Below are 15996 nucleotides of genomic sequence, written 5' to 3' on the forward strand. Positions count from 1 at the left end.
AATGATAAATGTTTCTGCATAATCTCTGACCTAACAATACCATTCCATGCCACTCCAAGAATTCTTCCGTCAAAAGTAAAAGCTCCAGCACATAAAGACATGAACCTCTATGTCCATTACCACATTTCTTGAAATCATAAAACTGTTTGGAACTTAATAAATGTTTATCAATGGGTTTTGACTGAATGAAATTATGGCTCACTCATAGTACACATTACTGGGCATCTACTAAAGGTAATATGGTAGTGATATATGCTAGATATCATTAATATAATAGAAACACAATGTACTAAAAGTGTTTTGCAACTAAAAATCATTATACATTGTATGGCTTTAAAAAGGAATGAAATGCTGCTACATGCTATAACATGGATACACTTTGAAAACACTATGTTAAGTGAAAGAAGCCAGACACAAAAGGACAACTATTGTATGATTCCACTTATATGAGGTAGTTAGAATAGGCAAATTATAAACCCAGAAAACAGAACAGAGTTAACCAGAGGCTAAGGGGAGGGGAGAAATAAGGGGTTATTGTTTAGTGAGTACAGTTTCTGTTGGGGATAATAAGAAAGGTCTTAAAATGGATAATGATAATGGTTGCTCAACATTGTGAATGTACTTAATACCAATAAATGATACACTTAAAAATGGTTAAAATGGTAAATTTTACATTATGGGACATTTTACCAAAATAAAAAATAAAAATATACTATAAAATAAAGTAAAAATTTACCTCCTACTAGGCATACTATGAAGTTTGCATAAAATTGCACTTATTTTAGGAGCTTATATGGTTATTATCATATCTGGGGACATGTAAAGAAAGCAACAGCTTAAGTAGTCCTCTTGAGTTCTTTCTCTCCATCTTTCCAACCCAGTTTCTTCCAGATTAATGGTTTTGTCACGCCTCTCTTTGAATGCTAGCATCAGTAGGAATGCTAGCTAGTACTGGTTTCCTTAAGTATCAGCGAAAAATTTTAATGTATTTTTATGCTGGTAATTGTTTTAGAACCTGGGAGGGATGTCATTGTTTTCTGAACTTGGCAAAAGCAAATATATTACTGTAGACAGCATTACTAGAAAGAAATAGTAACTTTGAAGTAGACATATGTCCATCCTAAGAAAACTGAATATATTTCAAAGCAGACCACACCACTCAACTGCTGGCAATGTTCTTCCACGTACTTGGCAGTATACTACTCTAAGTCTGAGAACTGTTTCTTTTTTGTAAAAATGATTTTGATTGGAAAACCCTGAATAAATCCTTTGGAATGTGTAACGTTTAGAGCTCCTTCTGGGATTCCTTTTCCATGAATCAAGGTTCTTTGATTCACTATCCTCCTTGGCACTTGCTTCCTAGTCATCTCAGCAGCCTTTGTGCCAGTGCTAAGGAAGAGCTCCCATTTTAGGTCCTAAAGCAGGGAGAACAATAAAAGGAGAACCTCATTTCAAGTACCAGAAATGTCTGGGCTATAAAGAACACACATATTGTCAAGGTAAGCCCAGAGTGGGGTGACATCACCAAGGTCATTCCTGGCTCCGCGTCCCCCACCCAGGAGGAACAACTAACAATTATTTGGAAACAGGACACTAGTTGAGAGAATCCTAGAACGTGGAGGTGAGGCTGAAGCACCCCCGTGCACCACAGAGACCAAGACAGACTGCATTCGAAGGGTGAGAGAAGGAGCTACACGTGGACCACGCTGCCCCTCCCCCAGGCCAGTGGAGCACCATGGGTGAGGCCTCCCGTGAACCTCTGGTTCCTCCAGTAGGAGAAGAGAACTGGGGGACGGCAAGCTCCACCACTAGCATCGGGGCTGCTTTGTGGGAGCCGCTGCTCTAACCTGCTCCACTGGGGCTGCAGGGGAGTCTGCAGGGCTTGACCACTACAAGTCGGGCTGTGATGAAGGGGGAAGGGGCATGCAGCAGCCAGCACGTGGATTGTGACCGATGGAATTCATACCTGCAGTGCCCAAGTGGGGATCACAACGGGCATCTTTGCTTATCTACAGAGCCAGGTTGGCGGGGCACTACAACCAGGGAACTCAGGGTACAGATCCACCTGATACGCATCTGGCCCTTGAACCTGGTTTGCCCATAGCCAGGGAAAGAGCAGAGTCACAGCCCACCCACTGTGGACAGTGTCTTCTGGCCATCTGACCAAAAGGGCTGGCAATAAATCCTGGAAGCTATTTGGCCCAGTCGTGCTCCAGCCAAGAGGCAGGCAGCCAGAGCTCATCACTGGCTCTGGTACAAAGCAGAGCCAGTATCAGGTGTGGAGGGATCCGGTACCATGCACAGGCACGGAGATTAATTCATATCCAAGGCTGAGAGGAGCTCCCAGCTCCTCCCAACTGGGGAGCCTGTTTGAGAAATTAAGAGTAGCCTGGAGCGGCCCCTCCTCATCCCACCCAGGCAAAGGAACTGGGACTAGCCCCATCCCATCTGCTGTGGAGAGTGTCTTCCTGGCCCATCTGACTAGAAGGATTGGTGACAACTCCTAGAAACTGTGCGGCCCAGCAGTGCTCAAGCCTAGAGAAGGGTAGGCAGAGCTGATAGTCTGCAAAGCAAAGCCAGTGGCCTTGTTCAGCCACAGAACGTGGAGTGTGGATCAGCTTGAGTTAAGACAACAAAGAGCTTTACTGGCTTTACAGCTGCTTCTCCTGCTGCACCCAGGCAGGAAATCTAATTCATAGCCCTACACATCACTGAATACAGCCTTCAGCATGTCCAACTGGGGAACCTAGCCAGAGAACATGGGAAGCTGTACAGCCCATTAAACAGCCCTAGATACAGTGGCACTTGAACAGACAGCACAGCCTGTGGCCTCCCCCATCTGCAGGGCAAAACCAGTGCCCTCACCTGACCAGGGAATTAAGTGCACACTCTGGCCTGATTTGGGTTCCCAAACAATGAACTATACAGGCTCTGGGTCCTGTCCAGAGCCAGGTCCTATACAAGCTCTGATTCTCTGCCAGGAAACTACTTCATAGCCCCATCTACTACTACTACTGAATATAATACCCAGTAAAGTCTGGAGGAAGAGCCCAATTACTCAGATATGCAGATACCAAAGTAAGGAATCAAGGATCACAAAAATTAGGCAAATATGACACCACCAAAGGAAACTAATAAAACTCCAATAACTGACCTTAAAAAAATAAAGATCTGGGCTTCCCTGGTGGCGCAGTGGTTGAGAGTCTGCTTGCCGACGCAGGGGACGTGGGTTCGTGCCCCGGTACGGGAGGATCCCACATGCCACAGAGCGGGCTGGACCCGTGAGCCATGGCCGCTGAGCCTGCACGTCCGGAGCCTGTGCTCCGCAACGGGAGAGGCCACAACAGTGAGAGGCCCACACACCGCAAAAAAAAAAAAAAAAAAAAAAAAGAATATCTATGAACTGGCAAAGAATTCAGAATAATCCTCCTAAGGAAGTTTAGTGAACTACAAGAAAGCACAGACAGCTAAGTGAAATTAGGAAAACAATGCATGAACAAGACAAGAAGTTTGACAAGGAAATAGCAACATCAAAAAAACAGGAGCACTAGATTTTAAAAATACAATAACTGAACTGAAGAATTCAATAGAAAGTTTCAAAGGTAGATTCGACCATGCAGAAGAAAGAATCAGCAAACTGGAGGATAGAACTTTAGAAATTACCCAGTGAAAGGAACAAAAAGGAAAAGAATAAAAAGAGTGAAGAAAGCCTATGGAAATTATGGGACACAACAAAGTAAACAATGTTCATGTTATGGGAATTCCAGAAAAAGAAAAGAGAGAGAGAAAGGGAAAAAAAGTATATTTAAAGCAATAATGGATGAAACCTTCCCAAACCTAGGATGAGAAATGGACATCCATATCCATGAAGCCCAAACAAGCCCAAACAGGTTGAACTCAAATAGGGCTACTCTGAGACACATTGCAATTAAATCACCAAAAGTCAAAAACAAAGAAAGAATTTTAAGACCAGCAAGAGAAAAGAGAGAAGTTACATACGAGGGAACCCTGGGATAATTGGATATTCACATGTAAAAGAATGAAATTGGACCAATATCTTATACCACTCACAAAACTAACTTGAATTGGATTAAAGACTCAAATGTAAGACCTGAAACTATGCAACTGCCAGAAGAAAACATAGGAATAAAGCTCATTACATGGGTTTGGTAATGACTTTTTGGATATGACACTGAAAACACAAACGACAAAATAAAAAATAAACAAATGGAACTACATCAAACTAAAAAGCTTCTGCACAGCAAGCAAAAACAAAAACAAATCAACAAACTGATTGAAAAGACAACCTATAGAATGGGAAAAACGTATTTGTAAACCATATATCTGATAATGGTTAATATCCAAAATAAATTAAAAATTCATACAAATCAATAGCAAAAAAAAAAAAATTACCCAATTAAAAAAATGAGCAAAGGACCCGAATAGACATTCCTCCAAAGAAGACACACGAAAAGCCAACAGGTACATGAAAAGATGCTCAATACCACTAGTCATTAGGGAAATGCACATTAAAACCACATTGAGATATTACTTCACACCTGTTAGAACGGTCATCCTCAAAAATGTCAAGAGATAACAAATGCTCGTGAGGATGTGGAGAAAAGGGAACCCTTGTGCTGTTGGTGGGATTGTAGATTGGTAAAGCCAGTATGGAAAACAGTATGGAGGAGCCTCAAAAATTAACACTAGAACTACATATATCTAGCAACTCCACTTCTAGGAATATATCCAAAGAAAATGAAAACACTAACTCAAAAAAGATATCTGCACCCCCATGTTCATAGCAGCATTATTTATAATAGCCAAGACATGGAAACAATCTAAGTGCCCATTGATGGACAAATGGGTAAAGAGGTTGTTTTATATATTTATAGGTATATACATATTATAGGTATACACACACACACACACACACACTGAAATATTATTCATCTGTAAGAAAACAAAGAAATGCTACCATTTGAGACAACAGAAATGGACCTTGAAGGCTTTATGCTAAGTTAAATAAGTCAGAGAAAGAAAGGCAAACACTATATGATCTCACTTATGTGTGGAACCTAAAAAAAAAGAAAACAATCATAGAAAAAGAGATCAGACCTGTGGTTACAGGAGACAGAGGGTCAGGGGAGGGGAAGTTGGAGGAAGACGGTCAAAGGTACAAGCTTCCAATTGTAAGATAAATACATACTATGGACATAATGTACAACATGATGACTATAGCTAACACTGACGTGTGATATATAGAAAAATCGTTAAGAATAAATTCTAAGCATTCTCTTCACAGAAAAGTATTATTTGATCTCATTTATATAAATGTGTGTGTTTGTGTGAGAGAGGACAGAATACAAAAATGCAAAAAGAAAAGTTGTAAAGTACGAAGCTGCTTAGGTTTATACCTCAATTATAACAGATAATAATTTGTTTAATTTTAATAGGTACAAAAATAAATGTTAAGCATAGAACAAGCAAAAAGAAAAACTGAGCCCAGCGTAGATGTCCTTAAAGCATTTGCAAAGGAGGGCTTTATTAGGTCCGCAAACACCTGCAATTACAGGCAAAATTCTGTGTGTGTGTGTTGTGTATGTACTTGGGGAGTGGATGCATAGCCTTTATTGAATTATTAAAGGGGATGTTAAGACCCAAAAGTTTAAAAAGCACTGGAAAGCCTGATCACAAAACCATTTTAAACTACTCTGATTATGTTTTATAGTTTTCCTTCACTCGTTAACACTTCAAAGAACAGCATGTGAATGTGGAAAGAATCTCTGCCATTTAGGTAAGATCTGAGTCTCAGCGTAAAATTAGCATATAGTAGCAGGATGAAATTATACACCATAGATGAAAGTACCTAGCAGAGCGCTTTAAGACTAGTACTTACTTATGCAAGATATCTTCCCCTGCTTACTTGTTTTCAGTAGAATGAAAGCATACTGAAAGCTGGTACAATGTCTTCTTTGAAGTTTTCTTTTGTAATGCTTACTATGCTTTTTGATACGGATGAGCCAATATCCACTTAAGGGCATGTAAGCTCACAATAACTTTTGTTGAATATAACTGTTTGAATGTACTTTCACTATATTATTATATAGGGATTTTAAACTAAAATGTACTTGCACACATTATTTAGAGCCTAACTTGGATATCAGAGTAGGTGGATATACACCCCTGGAAAATAATAGCTAATTTCTTCACTAACATCAAACTGCTGAACATCTACTTTGCATATACATAGCTAGGCACTGTATTATGAGTTGCAGGTAATAAAAAGTCGTTAGTCAAAGACTCTGCTCTCTAGGGTTATTTTACAACAGCAAATCATGTTCAAACTAAAGGATAGACCAAAATAGGAAGTGCCATAGGAATTTAGACAAGGGAGAAACACATCTGAAATGAGAAGGAAGGTGGGTATGGGGAAGGGTTCATGGAAGAGGCAGTGTATGCTGTGAGCAAGGTTTCAACGTGTAGCAGGGTGAGTGAAAGGAACAAATGAAGACATATAGTCGTGATATCATGAGGCACAAACTAGAAATAAACAGCACTTGTCGGGGCTTCCCTGGTGGCGCAGTGGTTGGGAGTCCGCCTGCCGATGCAGGGGACGCGGGTTCGTGCCCCGGTCTGGGAAAATCCCACGTGCCTCTCGGAGCGGCTGGGCCCGTGGGCCATGGCCACTGAGCCTGCGCGTCCGGAGCCTGTGCTGCGCGGCGGGAGAGGCCACAGCGGTGAGAGGCCCGCGTACCGCAAAAAAAAAAAAAACAAAAAAAAACAAAAAAAAAAAACAGCACTTGTTTTAGGCTGGTCATGAGGTAATTTAAGGGGATTAGTGAGAAACTAGATAAAGAGATATCTCTTTATATATTACTTATTAACAATACTTTTGAACACAAGTATTTAATTTAAAAAAAAGAACAATATAGGGATAGGAGATTAGGAGGTACAAACTATTATTATAAAATGAGCTATAAGGATAGATTGCATAGCACAGAAAATATAGCCAATATTTTAGAATAACTATAAATGGAGTATAACCTTTAAACATTGTGAGTCACTATATTTTACACCTGTAACTTATATAATATTACACATCAACTCTACTTCAATTAAAAATGCTATTTTAGTGAATAAAACACTAAGCAGTAAAATTTTTAAAGAAGAACTTAGAAGAGAACTTAAAAATAAAGACATAAAGAGCAGGTTGAAACAGCACAGAAATCTGGCAATTAAGAGGCCATTGATAACTTTCAAAATAGCACTTTTTCTACCCATTCTCAGTGGAGGCAAAGCCTTATTAATCCTACTATTTCTTTTTCTGTTTTTCAAAATCTCAGGATAAGTCTATTTCAATTGTAGCTAATGGCAGTAATGCAGCACCAGAAAATGCCTTTTGTAAGGAGAAGCAACTTTGAATCCTAAATCGGTACTCAAGTCTTAAATTACTGATAACACTGACCACCCACCAGACTAAATGTTTTTTTTTTACGTGATTGGAAAGCAACAGATTGATTTCAATTCTATCTTGTCAAATCTACAAAAAAGTTCCCACAGTTCATTTAGCAACTAATAGCGTACATCCTTCTATTTGGTATTACTCCTCCTCCTTAACACCGGGCAATTAATTTTGCCTTTCTCTGGGAAACGTTTTTAACAAAGGAAATAGAGTCATAAATCAGTTTCGGATAGGAAATCATACAACTATTTCTACCTAGGGCTTTGAATTTAGAAACTTTCCTCAGAAATTGTTGAAATATAACAAAGTCCAAACTCAGAAATAACTTAAATTTAATTATCTTAGTTGCACTAAAATAACAAATTCTATTTTCTGTCTTGTTTTCTTTTTTCCCCAGAAGGCTTCTCCAACCCTAATCCATAACTTAATGCATTCATCTCACCTATAAAATCACTGGCAGGTATGATGCCGGCTTTGGCGGCTCCAGTCCCCTAATCCTGACCCATTTCTTGCCAAAGAATTCAGTTTCTTCAGAAACCAAGTAACAGACATTTCAATTTCTAACCATCATTAGCGTATTTTCATGTACTAATACTCAACAAAAAAACACCTTTTAAAATTACAGAAATTTTTACTGTACTTAAGATCAATTGCACTAACCTGTATTTCATAAACCTTGGGCTACTTTCTTAAAAATGAATTATTATTTTAATATGTTTTTCACTTATTATTCAGAATAATTATTCATATAATTAAATATTTTACAATTAGGTAAGAAAGGTGGAAAATAGTTTTGCTATTCTTGTTCTTTGTTCTCTCTTCTACTTGGTGTGCCTGAGTCAAAATTTTAGAATATTGAAAATTTAATCTTTCAAACCCAAACCAAATTTAAAGGTAATAATAACAACCAGCCAAAACAATTTCGATCCAGAGCTTTGCATGGTCCGGGGAACAGTTCTCTGAGTGGGCCATTTGGAGTGGGATTTGCCCACCTGCCTCCACTCCTTCTGCCTCATATACTGAAGATAGAGACAAAGAAACCAACTCAAGTCTTTCCAAAGTTTATTTATAAATAGAGAATTTGTAATCAGAAAAACAATAACGATATATAATAGAAGTAACATGATTCTTCAGAACCAGTATCTTGTTCTAAAGCAATATTTAAAAAAGAAGGTAAGGGGCTTCCCTGGTGGCGTAGTGGTTGAGAGTCCGTCTGCCGATGCAGGGGACACGGGTTCGTGCCCCAGTCCGGGGAAATCCCACATGCCGCGGAGCGACTGGGCCCGTGAGCCATGGCCGCTGAGCCTGCGCGTCCGGAGCCTGTGCTCCGCAACGGGAGAGGACACAACAGGGAGAGGCCCGCATACCGAAAAAAAAAAAAAAAACAAAAACAAAAAACCTAAGAAGGTTAGCTATAAACCCTGGCCCTCTTTTTTATTGATCTCCTATTTTAATTTGTTAAAATAAAATCCATGGCCTTTTGAGTCAAACCGTCTCTTTAATTTCAGATTTAAAGATAACAAGCCTCTTTTTAAATGGAATATTGGCACACAGACACCACACAGTCTGGCTTATTACAACTGTTCTCGGTTGGTGAAGTGGCACATTTGCAATCCCCACCATAGCAATCTTCACCATTTCACAGAGTATCATTCAATTGTACATCCCTAGGTGAGCAACAAGAATGGGCACTTGAGCTCAGGAGCAAAGCGTTTGTGGGGAAATCCTAGGTCAGAACCCCTAAAAGGGGAGACTAACTTGAGGATGCCCAAATAACCTGAGGTTTACCTTGGCCACCTCCCCTGGCTTTCTGACTGCCTGGGGGAAAAGTCTCTCTGGAAACTCTTTTGAGGTTATTGGGGGAATCCTAGGACAAACACACTGCTTGCTTTTGCAGGAGGACTTGCCCCATACCCTACCCAGCTAGCTGTCTCACAACCTAGCTGGACTAAAAAACCTTCAAGAAAAACGGGATAGACTGACATTTGCATTTCTACTTCCACCTATTCTTATGCACAAAATATGTAAGTAGAGCCCTCTTTCTCACACCCCAATAGATTCTGCTGTCCTTGAAACCCATCTGGTAGCTGCAGTGACTACAATGAAGGGAGTTATCGGAAACCATATTGGTACTGGGCTTAAAGGATTTTTCATGCCATGCATTTTGGGGAAGGACACAGATAACAGTCCAAACGTGGTATAAGGCAATGCCCTTTCTGGGTCCTTGAAAAATCAGTCACGGAACACAGGTGGTGGACAGGAGCTGACAAGAGCTGGTTTGTTAATGAGCACAGCATCCCCGGCGGGGGTGGGGGTGGGGGGAAATCAATGAAATGATTGACAAGAGAAGATGGTAAATGAAGGGAGAAGTGGGGACAAGTGCTGCTCAACCCAAGCTGAACTCCAGGAGGTAAATTTCTCCTCTAATTTGAGATTCTTTCTAAAGGTTCAGTATTGAAGTGGATGTTTGACGTTGAAATGTGCAGACCCATTCTGATAACTGGAAAGGGAGGAGGCTGAGGAACGCAAAAGGAGAAGGAAGATTTCCGATTACTTCTCCAGGCTGCTGACAAGAACCTGCTGCTCGCAAACCACAAATTAACCAAGCGAAGGTTGAAGGTAGCAACGTAAAAGTGCAACTCAAATTATTTTACATTCGGAATCCTCTTCAATATCTAAGCGAGTGTAGCACAGCAATGGTTGATTATCTTAAGATTACAGAGGCTGACCGCCTTCTTTGTTTGCCCAGTAACACCGCTCCTCCAATAATCTCAAGCACTTGGCTGATTAACATTTCAATTTCAGTTGTTGCTCCTTTTCCCATTGCAGAAGGCGGCAGGGATATTCCCCTTCTTCCCTCTGTATTACAAACCCCATTACTAACCAAGCAGAAAGCACCGCGCAGTGTGGCCGAGGCTAATAATAGCCGGGCTGCTTACCTTCTCCGGAGGGATCGAATCAGCGCATGTCCCCGGCGCCGGCTGCCCCGGGGCCGCAGTGCCGCCGCGCCGGGTCTGTGTGTGGTCACCTCGGCCGGCCCCCACCCCACCTGCCAGCTGCAGCACCTGCTCCCGGCGCTGAGCTCCGGCCGCCGGAAGTCATCCCCCGCCCCTGGCCGGATCGCCACATTCCGCGCCAGCCGCGGGGGGAGAGGGGCCTCTCCCGGCACCGGCTCCTGGAAACTGCGCTCAACGATCGCTACCCTTCCCGGTTGTAGGGTTATTTTCTAGGAATGCTTTTACAGAAGAAGCGTCGCCGGCTGGTGGACCGAGAGAGAAGAGCCAGAGTGACTTTCCCTGCAGAGCGTCTTTCCTCTGAGCGCTCCCCTGTCACTCCCACGGCATGGACGGCTCCATTCCGCTGTGTGGGTTTTCCACCCTCTTCATCTTCCTTATCTGTATTGTTCATTTCGCTGAATTTCAGAGTGGGATTAGCTCTTAAGATATCATTCAAACACTCCGAAAATATTTTAAATTGGCGACTAGTTTTTCTAAGCCCCTTGTAGCCGAGCTCCACTCCCCCCCCCCACACACACAGTTACTCGCACGTACACACCCAGCCAAACCACTCACAATTAGGAAAGCTGGGACCTCTCGCCCTCTTGCTTACGTAATGGAACAGGAAACTCCCAAAGGAGTGGGGAAGTAGGACCGGCTAGCGAAAGCACTCGAGGAAAGAGAGAGGGGTCGCCCCAAGATTTTGTTGCTGTTTAGTGGTGTCCTTAGTGGACAGATGTTCCCCCTCTAACCCCCTGGCCTCGCCCCAAGTGGAATGGCTGGTCTGGTGACAGCTGTAACATTTGAAAACAAAGAAGCTGAAGCCACATTAACAGATGGCTGCATCTCTTTCTTTCCCGAAGGATTGATCAGAATTGGCTTTAAGAATCATATTAGCATATACGTATATAATAAGCCCTTTCCTTCTCTCTTTAAATTGGCACCAGCTATTAACAGGTTTCTCTCTCTCTCTCATCTTCCTCCCTCCCTCCTTCCCTCCCTCCCTCTCCTAAGCTGACCAGATCATCAGTTTCCGGATTTAAGGGGGAAAAAAGGCCAAGGATGTGCTCTCTTTACAGCTGAACCAGGGTTTATTTTCCCAGTGTTGAGCCATTCCCAAGTAGAGAGGCTCTTTGACACTAGGGTTCTCTGTGAGTGAACTTCTCACATTCAGCTTGCTTTTGGAATTGCCCATCACTAGGTCCAGGCCAGTTTTATCCTTGGATTTGTCCAGCAACCTAAACAGTATAATTGCACAAGGCCAAGGCAGTACTTTTACTCTAGGAAGCCTTCCCAACTCTCTGTTTAGCAGTTCCAAAATTAGGAGGTAGTGTAGCAAATAGTTTCAACAAGGCTCAGTAAGAATTCTTGACCCTAGAATGCGGGCTTTTTAAAAGCTGGAACAACCTAATTCATCTCTCTGTGTTTCACTTTCATAAAATTAGACCTCACCAAAGAGCAGGAGATTCTTAATATGTATCAAAGTGTATGTGGAATCTGGATGGGAATATTACATCTTTAATTTCACTAACCTCTAACTGCAATTTAGTATTTAGCATGTCCTTTAAATCTAAATGCAGACAACAAACCACAATAATATTAGGAGTACCTGTGCCTATATCCCCAGCAGATATCACAGACAATTTCCTAAGGCAGTTTTATAGATATCTCAAAGTATCACTACTCTGATGTCACAATCAAATCATTACCTTTTTTGTTTTATCTAATAGACTATATCTATTTTAGAATGGTTTTAGATATACAGAAAAATTAAGGGGATAATACAGAGTTCTTATATATCTCATTCCCAATTTGCTCTATTATTGACACCGTACACTAGTGTGGTACCTTTTTTACAATTAATGAGCCAATATTAATAAAATAATATTAACCAGAGTCTGTACTTTATTCAGATTTCCTTGGCTTTTGCCTAGTGTCCTTAATTCCATTTCAGGCTTCCATCCAGGACACCACATTACATTTAGTTATCAAGCCCTCTTAGGCTCCTCTGGGCTGTGGTAGTTTCTCAGGCTTTTCTTGTTTTTGATAACCTTGACACTTTTTATTTATTTATTTATTTATTTATTTATTTATGGCTGTGTTGGGTGTTCGTTGCTGCACGCGGGCTTTCTCTAGTTGCAGAGAGCGGGGGTTACTCTTTGTTGCAGTGCGCCGGCCTCTGATTGAAGTGGCCTCTCTCGTTGTGGAGCACGGGCTGTAGGCGCCTGGGCCTCCGTAGTTGCAGCACATGGGCTCAGTAGTTGTGGCTCACGGGTTTAGTTGCTCCCTGGCATGTGGGATCTTCCCAGGCCAGTGCTCGAACCCGTGTCCCCTGCATTGGCAGGTGGGCTCTCAACCACTGCGCCACCAGGGAAGCCCCAACCTTGACGGTTTTGAGGAGCAGTGATCAAGTGTTTTGTAGCATACCTCACTAATGTAAACTGTCCAATGCTTTTCTCATGGTAAGGCTGGGATTATGGTTTATTGGGAGGACAACCAGATAAAGTGCCTTTTTTATAACATCTTATCAAGGGTCCATGCTATCCACGTGATTTGACTGTTGATGTTGACCTTGATAACCTGGCTGAGGTCGTGTCTCAGATTTCTCCACTGGAAAGTCACTCCTCCACCCCTTCCACACTACACTTGTTGGAAGGAAGTCACTATGTGAAGCACAAACCCAAAGAGTGGAGAGTTATGATCCACCTCCTTGAGGACAGAGTACGTACATAAAGTATTTGGAATTCTTCCACACAGAGTTGTCTATTTCCCCCCAAATATTAATTTATTCAATTATTGATATTTATTTATATCAGTATAGACTCGTGGATATCTATTTTATCCTTTGGGTTATAATCCAATACTACTTTATTTTGTTGTTTGAACTGTTCCAGCTTTGGCCATTGGGGGCTTTTGCTTTTGGCGCCTGTGCTCCTTTGACATACTCCCTTTGGGGTGTGTGAGTTTGTGTGTGTCTGTGTATCTGTGTGTATATGTGTTTAGCATGCATGTGTGTGTGTGTGTTTAACACTTCCTGAGTTTCTGGTACCACAAGGTGCTCCAGGCTCATTTTGTGTATTTCCTGCCCCAGTCCTAGAATCAGTCATTTCTCTGAGGAGCCCTGATTCCTTCTATTGGAGAGTAGTAACAGAAACCAAGAGCTGGGCTCTAGATGTGCTGTTGCTAATGGGGTATTATTTGATTAGGCTCTCTTAACGGAGAGAACAAAGAAATAGATATGTATAGTAACCCATGTATATACACATATCAGTAAACATTTCTATATATAACTATCTATATCTGTATTGAGCTGAGTGTATACTGATGTCTGCAACTATAATACATTAATGCTGAGATTAGTTTAGCTTTCTCCTCGTTTATCTGTAAATTCATACTTAAATATTAAGAAATGTGGCTACCACCATCCACCATCTATTTATTTAATTGTTCAATTTCAGTACACATGTATCAGAATTGTTAACCCATCACCCCAACATCACTATTTTTAAGTATAGTAGTTAGTAGAGTCTCTGTTATAGCTTGCTATTTAATGAGTTTAAATACCCATTCGTTTCTATATCACAAATTTGCTTTTTAAAATATTCTAATGACTGCATTTAAAACATAGTAACTAGTTTCTTTTGAGATTCTATGTATTATATTTTATGAATTTAAAAGTGTTATTTTAAGACTATTTAAATGGGCTACTCCATATTGTCAAAGGGATCCACAGTAAAAAGAAGGTTAGGATCTCAACCTCACAAAGATTATTGTCAGTTTATAAGGAGATGATATGAAATTGTCTGGTGCAAATGTTGGGAGCTCATGCTTGATAGGTGTTAGCTTTGTCCACTTGGGCAGGCTTCTTTCTCCTTTAAAGTTCTAAATACCTTGGAAGAGAGAACATGCTAAACCTTATGGTTAATAATTTATAATGTAGTGGAAGGATTTGCTAGGTATCAGTGTTGGAGGTAAAGGTCCATATAAGGTTGACAGAGGATGAGAAGAAGACAAGGATGACCCTGAAGGTCAGGGGTTTTGTAGTTGAACAGACTGGGGATTGGATCCTTCCATTCACAGCCTGACTTTGTCTCATTTTTGAAATAAGGAGAACAATGGCTATTACATAGGCTTGTCCTTAAGAGTGAAAGTAGATGTTTAATCTTTTCTTTCAATTTGTTTGAGACAGTGGGGATTAAGTGTGGCGATTTGGGACAGTTACATAACATATTGGATTGTCCTTCCTTGTATAGTTTTCACTCTGTGAAGCCAGACTCACTGGAGGTATAGATAGTTTCTCATGATAATTCAGGCTCCTTCATCCATGAAAGTACTCTTGCCAGGTGCTTTTTACTCATAGAAGACAATCAATGTTGATGGTGCTTGGGATAAAACAAAAATTAAAGATATTAAATGGCAGGAATTAACTGCTTCAGATGCTATACCATGGCGAGAGACATAGGGGAAAGAGAAAGAAAAGAAATGAAATGAGAAATGTCTTACGTCAACATGTATGGTTTGAATCTATCTGCTTGGAACTTGACATACACCAGTATGCCAGATAATTTAATTTAATGAATAGTGGCTAGGGTGAGGTGAAATAGATCAGTTTTTTAATCTATGACTTTTCATTGAAGAACCCTTTTTTAAAAAACAATCTTCGGATCATGACTTTGAGGTCTGCAGTAATTCCTTTCTGATATTCTGGAATTACAGATCAAATGGCCTCATGATATCATGCGTCTCCGCAAAGGACAATATGAAAACCTGAGCCAGAGGCCCTGGGTGCCTGAAGCTGTCAGCATTAGGACCACTCCTTTGGTTTAAGGAGTCCTTCCAGAAAGGACTCATTTAAATGCAAATATACTATCAAGAGGGGTAACCATGTATCCAGTATCTGATTAGCAGCCATTAACAATTTAGCAGAGATTAGCTTCTCAGATTTATTATGGAGAGGAGTTGTCAGGGTGATTTGGCCCAGGCATCTGTCATCCACTGACTGCCAGGTCTCCTGCCCTCTTCACTACATAGGGATCTGCCTAAAGCTGGGAATTTAGTTTACTAGGAAAGAATTGGGCACTCACCGCATGACAATCAATATTGTTTTACATAATTTTGACTTATGAGAAAGGGTAGGAGGAGAATTTCTATAATAATAGTACCTTTGTGTGTGTGTGTGTGTGTGTGTGTGTGTGGTAGCTGCTCAGCTTAGGTTGATTAATCATACTCTACAGAAATCTTAAAATTTTATGATAATCATCTACCCTTTCAATGAGGCCAGAAATTATATCATGTAAAATATGCACAAATGTAGTCTAGGGATGGCAAAGCTATAGTAATAGAAATAGAATTGCGTTCAAGTAATTATAGCTGGACTAAAAATTTCCTGCATTAATATGAAAGCACGGATACAAGAGTACAAGAAAATGATCATTCATATGAAGATTGATATTTCATATTGAATATCTGTAACAGAAATAGGAAAATGGAAGAAGGGAAATGACTACAAACAGAACAGTAACTGTTTCTTTAGAC

At 40.8% G+C, this 15996-nt stretch overlaps 1 long non-coding RNA gene across 1 annotated transcript in view; it reads right to left on the bottom strand.

Annotated features, from left to right (window-relative positions):
- The window catches only part of LOC309807713, a 69161-nt gene extending 58648 nt beyond the window's left edge, over positions 1 to 10513 (bottom strand). Inside the window, exon 1 of the long non-coding RNA XR_014294654.1 lies at positions 10405 to 10513. This is a non-coding gene — a long non-coding RNA (uncharacterized lncRNA). The remainder of the gene's footprint in view (positions 1 to 10404) is intronic.
- Positions 10514 to 15996: the final 5483 nt, after the last annotated feature.

The sequence above is a fragment of the Mesoplodon mirus genome (genome assembly GCF_964341445.2).
Source record: "Mesoplodon mirus genome assembly, chromosome: 7".
In the NCBI taxonomy this organism is placed as follows: Eukaryota; Metazoa; Chordata; class Mammalia; order Artiodactyla; family Ziphiidae; genus Mesoplodon; species Mesoplodon mirus.